This window comes from Tamandua tetradactyla, chromosome X (assembly GCF_023851605.1).
Source record: "Tamandua tetradactyla isolate mTamTet1 chromosome X, mTamTet1.pri, whole genome shotgun sequence".
In the NCBI taxonomy this organism is placed as follows: Eukaryota; Metazoa; Chordata; class Mammalia; order Pilosa; family Myrmecophagidae; genus Tamandua; species Tamandua tetradactyla.
The window spans coordinates 91,082,652-91,089,959 of NC_135353.1; the positions used below are offsets into that span (position 1 = coordinate 91,082,652).

General features: G+C 36.8%; 1 pseudogene; it reads right to left on the reverse strand.

Moving 5' to 3' along the window:
- Positions 1-4,849: 4,849 nt before the first annotated feature.
- On the reverse strand, positions 4,850-7,308 carry LOC143670514 (eukaryotic translation initiation factor 5-like; annotated as a pseudogene).

Here is a 7,308-nt window from a genome sequence, read left to right on the forward strand (position 1 = left end):
GGCTTGCATAACTGGAATAAACCCCCAATTGATTGAATTAATTTTTGGAACTTTTAAAATTGTATAATATAACATGCATACAAAGCAAAGAAAGAAAAAAGCAATAGTTTTCAAAGCACTCTTCAACAAGTGTTTACAGGACAGATCCCAGAGTTCTTCATGGGCCACCATGCCATCATTTCAGAGTTTTCCTTCTAGCTGATCCAGAACATTGGCAGCTAGAAGGAATATGTGTTTTTTTTTTTTATCATCACTTTTTTCTTTTTTTGTGAAAAATAACATATGTACTAAAAAAACTAAACTTCAAAGCACAGCACACAATTAGTTGTAGAATGGATTTCAGAGTTTGGGTGGGTTACAATTCCACAAATTTTAGGTTATTTTACTCTTAGCTGGTCTAAGATACTGGAGACTAAGGAAATATCATACAATGATTCAGCAATCATACTCATTTGTTAAACCCTACTTCTCTGTATAACTCTATCATCACCTTTGATATTTCTACCTACCCTTTAGGGGATTTGCTCTGTGGCCATTCTAAATTTTTCATGTTAGAAGGGGCTGTCAATAATGTGGGTAGGGAGATGGAATAGTTGATGTTCTGGAGAGGCTGGGCCCTCAAGGTTTCAGGACTTTATCTGGTCAGGAGCCATCTGGATGTTGTAGGTTTCTGGAAGTTACCCTCGTGCATGGAACCTTTGGTGGAATCTTATATGTTGCCCTCGGTGTTCTTAGAATTGGCGGGGAATGGTTTTGGCTGGGATTTGGCAAGTTATGATAGGTAGCAATGTCTAACTGAAGCTTGTGTAAGAACGACGTCCAGAGTAGCCTCTCGACTCTATTTGAACTCTCTCAGCCACAGATAATTTATTAGTATACTCCTTTTCCCCCTTTTGGTCAGGATAGAATTGTTGTTCTGGTGCCAGGGCTGGATTCATCCTTGGGAGTTATATCATGCTGTCAGGCAGACTTTCACCCTTGGATGTCATGTTCCACGTAGAGGTGAGGACAATGATTTCACTTGCAGAGTTGGACTTAGAGAGAGTGAGACCACATCTAAGCAACAAAAGAGGTCCTCCAGAAGTAACTCTTAGGCATACCTATAGGTAGTCTAAGCTTCTCTGCTGCCTACATAAGCTTCACAAGAATAAGCCTCAAGACCAAGGGCTTGTCCTATTGATTTGGGTGTCCCTAATGTTTGACACAGTATCAGGGGATTCCCTGATGATAAAGTTTAGTAGTTCCATGCATTTTCTTCCATCCCTCAAGGGACTTTGCCAATACTTTTTGATTATCTGCTTAATGTATTCTTAGATGTATCCACACATTACATTAAGCTATACAGGATTAAAGGCCCCCATTCTTATTCTGAGTTCCCTGTATTTCACTTGTCCAATGAGCTATCCAGACAAGTTGAGTTAGATTATGTGCTACAGAACATGTAGGTTACAGACAAAATAAACCTTTCTTCATTTGGTCTCAAAGAACAGGTGTGGTTCTAAAATATAGACCATGTCTTCCTTACCCCGTGTTCTGAATTACTTTAATACCAACCTGATTGGCTTTGTTTTTATCTCTGAATACCAGGTATAGGTATAAAAAACAGTCTCTCAAAATCCAGAAATAATAATTACCCCTAAGGACTGAATGTATCTGCTCTAAGAGCTTACAATCTAGGCCCCTGTTTTCTTATAAACATTTTCTAAAGGAGTCCATATAATAATTGTCCTTTCATTTCTGGCTTATTTTGCCTCACCAAATGTCCCACAGATTCATTCACATTGTTGCATGCCTCACGATTTGTTCCTCTTTGTATCAGCAAAATATTTTATCATAGGTATACATCATCTTTTTCCAATCTACTTCTCAGTCAGAGCATCCTTCAGCCACCTGCATTCATTAGGCATCATGTATAATGCCTAAAGTCCACAGTCCATCAACACTCCCAATTTTAGATAATTTCAATGTTCCCAAGAGAAAGTAACCAATAAACACACCCTCACCAAATAGGAAATCTAAACCTCCCCTTAAATCTTATCCTTCCCCCCATTATTTATCTTTGCTGTTGCTGTGGTAGTGCTGACGTTTTCTTGTTAAACATAGCCCACAGCATGCAATAACAGCTTTCCTTCTGTACCCTGAACTTAAACACTCTTTGTACACAAATCATACCTTTGAAGTAGTTCTTACAAGAACTAATTTATATTTCTAGTGTTAATCAGTGGGGCACATAGGTCTATATATCCCTTTCAGTCTTATTCACCTTCAATATGGTAATATTACTTATAACCACTAGAGAACCACCTTCACTTCTAACTGTTTCCCTTACATTTGAGTTCAACCTTATTAGATAATCGTTCAGCCATCTCTAGCTTCTATGTATCTCTAAGTCCCCTATATTCTATATTATAAGCTTCTGATTTTACTTTGGTCATAAAAGTGGAATCATACAGTATCTATCCGTTTGATCTGGCCAATTTCATTTAGCATTATGTCCTCAAGGCTAATTCACCTTGTCATGTGCTTCAGGATGTCATTTTGTCTTACTGCTGCATAATATTCCATCGTATATATATACCACAGTTTGTTAATCCATCGCCTGTTGATGGGCATTTGGATCGTTTCCATCTTTTGGCGATTGTGAATAATGCTGTTATGAACATCGGTGTGCAAATGTCTGTTTGTGTCACTGCTTTAAGCTCTTCTGGGTATATACCAAATAGTACTATTGCTGGATCTTCGGGCAACTCGATGTTTAGTTTCCTAAGGAACCGCCAAACTGTCTTCCATATTGAATACAGCAAAGTGAAGGATTACTCTATTAGGGTAACCTTTGTGAATAAAATTCAGGTTACATGAATTTGAATTTCATTGGAAGTTTGGCATCAGATTGAACACTGTTCTATGTCAGTTTTTTTTGAGTGTTTAGAAGTACTGAACATATTTTCCTCAGATTAAAAGGAAAGCTCTATGACAGAGCCTCATTAGCTTGACCCTGGGTATTTTGAGTGCAACTTAGTTTAGGTCACCAGTATCTCCTAAAGAATTTCATTTAATGAAAGCAAACTGGCATTGCAGCAAAGAATTTGAAGCTTAGGGTGAGATGTGAATTTGCAAACCTTTTCTTAGGTGTGAAAACACACATTCCCTCCAGGTTCAGCCCCCAGTCTAGTCTCACCAGATTCAATTTTTTAAAATATCAAACATAGTTTTTTTCTATCAAACGTTTGTGTAATTTCAATATGAAAATTTTCTACATACATATGTTATTAAGGCCTTAATAAAATCAGCAAGATGGGTCACGAAGAATTAAGAATCAAGAAAGGTGAATGATAGAAACTAGTACCCCACACAATAAAATTAGCCCTATGGGTTCTTGAGCCCCACAATGCACCTTTTATGGAAAGGAATAAAGGCAATAAATTTTCACCTTGACAAAAGGCGATTACTAAGAGTCTGAACCCATGCCAAGTGAGCTTATCTAATAGGGGAAGGGATTCACAAGGAAAAAGTCATCAACCTCCAACACATCCAAATCTAAAGCCCTGGATGGTTTGGGGCATTCCCTGGTCACCCGCACCCAGAACCCATCATCACAGATTTCTTGGGTATCTGGCTATATTCAGTGTGAACCAAAATTATCCCAAGCCTTATACCAAAATATGGGCTCTGACTTAGAAGTACACTTTTAGCTTTGTTTTTTAAAATAAGACATTTTGGGGGAAAATCAAGTTTGAGAAGTAAAACTTATTTTGTCAAGATAGCAACCAAAGTCTTAAGACCATAAATAATATGTCTAATGTGAAAGGCATTAAAGAACAAACCACAATATTAAGAAAAACACAGTGAACAAAAGATGCAGTATGTCTAACCATCTTGAAGTTGTAATCTAAATCATAAAGGTAAAAATTGAAAAATTATGCTCAGTTGTTGCCAGGGATTATATTAAGTGCACCTTTTCCTGCTTTCCCCAAACAAAATCATAGAGCTTGCTATTTAATCATACACAAAAGTTTGAGGGTTTTTGCTCAGTACAAAGGAATAACTACTGTCTCATAAAGTGATTATTAGTTAATGTACTAATTTCCCTGGGTCTTCCAACTTGCAATACACATGACTTCCAAGCTATAATTTGGGGCAGGTGTACACAAAACTGAAAACAAAACATTCAGGTTTCAAAACCTGCTCTTAGAATTATTAAGGCACTCTACTTCGCAGTAAGACTTCTACTTCACAGTAAGATAAAGGTGCTGCACTTCCATCAGTCCATCTTGGCATGGGAAAAAAAATGTACATTACCATACGCCAATTTGAGGAATTAGAGATGAAACTTAAAATGAACTATTTTTGGAATGCCTGAATGAGGTAATTAATTACAAATAAGTTTAGGTTTACAATCTGCTGAAGACCTTTTTACAGTCTCAGCATCTAACAATACCATATCTAATAAGCTGCAAGAATCCTATCAAGTTAAATAACGTGCAACAGATGAAAAAGGAGCCAATTACTTCAGCTTGTCATTCAGAGTCAAAAATCTAAAAAATGGCCAAAAAACCCCAAAACTTTATTTGCTATAACTGTATAAATATGATCTATATGTATCCACCAATAGTTTTTTCAAAACAAAACATGTTATGAATAAGCAAGCTGCATCTGCCCATTGATGTATATGGGTTCCCTAGATGCCTCATTGGGCTTAATTATAGACCACCCACAGTAAAACATTTTGAGTATAAAGTGTAGCATGATGTTAAGCCATTTTAGCTTGTACACATATATGTTGCACTTCTGGCTGATAATCAAACAAGTTTGCAGTATTACACTGTTAAGCTAGGTTGCATCAATCACTTTAAATAGTATCAATGACAATGTCATCATCCTCGTTGTCAGACTTCATAGTTTTAACTTTAGGTACACTGGTGGTCTTTGAGGAAAACACCTCAATGTTCTCATCTTCATATTCCTCTTCATCACCACAAGATTCCTCCACTGCTTCCTTCAATCATTTAATAAATGGTTTCACTTTGATATGATTCAATTTGGCAAGTTCCTTTGAGACATACTTCTTAGACCATTTTCCAGCCAGTTGATGACGACTTCTTTCTTCTGAAAGGTCTGCATTATACGTCTCCTCAAGATATACAGAATCTTGGTTTGATCTGAGCTTGATGCATGGCCACTACACACTCCAAATCATGAAGAAAGTACCACTGAGACTTTTGTTGTTATGATAAAATTAGAGGAAATGATGTCTGCATTTCTTAATTTGCTCCTTAATCCTCTCATTAAAAAGAATTCCAGTCAAAACAAGATGAGTCAATAATACCCTCTTCATCCTTTTCTCAAGAAAATCAAATGTTGATCTGCTTTTCAACAATCATTTCCAAATAATCACTGAGCATCAAAACTTTTGCATACTATTATGTTAAAACACTGAATGAAGCTGCATGTGAGGTATAGGTTTTTTGTTTTTTGTTTTTTTTCTTTCTATTAATGTTTTAATTCTTATTCTGTTGTCTTTTAATTTCTTTTTCTAAATCGATGCAAATGTACTAAGAAATGATGAATATGCAACTATGTGATGTTATTAAGAATTACTGATTGTACATGTAGAATGGAATGATTTCTAATTGTTTTGTTAATTCTTTTTTAATTAATAAAAAAACTTTTGCATACTACCTATAGATATGCTTAGGAGTTACTTCCAGAAGACATCTTTTTTTTGCTGAATATGGGTTCTCTCTCTAAGCCCAACTCTGCAAGTGAAGTCACTGCCTCCCCGCTATGTGGAACATGACATCCAGGGTGAAAGTCTCCCTGGCAGCATGGGGGATGACTGCCAGGGACGAGCCTGGCCAGGGCACTGTGGGATCAAAATGCCATCCTGACCAAAAGGGGAAAAAAGTATAACTAAGAAAGTATCAGTGGCAGAGCAAGTTCAAATAGAGTCAAGAGGCTACTGGACGTCGCTCTTACACAAGCTTCAGTTAGACATTGCTACCTATCATAACTTGCCAAACCCCAACCAGAACCATTCCAGCCAATCCTAGAGAACACCTAGCACAATATAGAAGATTCTACAAAGGTTCCACGCACTAGGGTAACTTTCCAGAAACCTACAACCTCCAGATGGGTCTTTGATCCAGGTAAGACCTGAAACGTAGAAGGGCTAGCATCTCCAGATCATCAGCTAGTTCCATCCTCTATCCCATATTATCAACAGCCCCTTCCAACATGAAAAAGTTAGAATAGGCATAGCTTAAATTCCCCCTAAAGAGTATGAGAAAGACCAAAGTGATGATGGAGTTATACAGAGAAAGTAAGGTTTAACAAATGAGTATGATTGCTGAATCATTATATTGCTATTTCTTTTAGTCTCCAGTGTCTTAGAGCAGCTAGAAGTAAAAACCTGAAATTGTGGAATTTTAACCTATATCAAACTCTGAAATCTACAACTAATTGTTGTGATGTGCTTTGAAATGTATTGCTTTTTGTATATATATTATTTTTCACAAAAAGTCAATTGTAATGATAAATGCACAGCTATTTGATGTTATTGTGAACCGCTGATTTTACACTTTGGATGATTACATAGTATGTAAATACATAATATACATCAATTAAAAAAATAAATAAATAACTTAAGCATAGTCACTGATTTCATCTATTCTGCACCTTTCAACTTCCTGGGTTGTTTCTTCCCCTAATCTCCTCCTTTTCTTATTCCTTAGCTTCTGGAGGACTGATTGATTTGGTGGTGGTGGTGGTGTCTCACTGCTGGATATTGAGCCATTTTCCTTGCCTTTTCCCTTCTTTATTTTCTTATCCATTTCTTTCTTTCTTGTACCATTGTCACTATTCTCAGGAGGGTTTTCGAGAATGAATGTGCAGAGATTATGATGTGTGTCAAACATGCCTCAATAGCCACAGACTTTACAAGAATTACCTATTGTTTGCTTCTTTGGATTGACATGCAGATCTGTTTGAGGATTCTAACACTCAGCATAGAGAAAAATTTTTTTAATGAATCCATCCAACATGATTGCAGCATTCACCTTATGAGCACCTATCACTGACCCACTGACAATGTACTGGTTATTCTTAACATCAAACTGGGTCTGTGCTCCCAGATCAAAACCAAAATATTTGGTGGAATATATTGAAAGCCAATGAAGTGCCTTTTCCATGTCAACCATGTTGACTATATCTATCCTGATTCTTTCCTTTCCGCTCCATCTTGGCAATAAGAAAGGGCATCTTGTAGTGATAGAACTGGTCTGACATGCTGTGGCTGATTTTGACAAACAT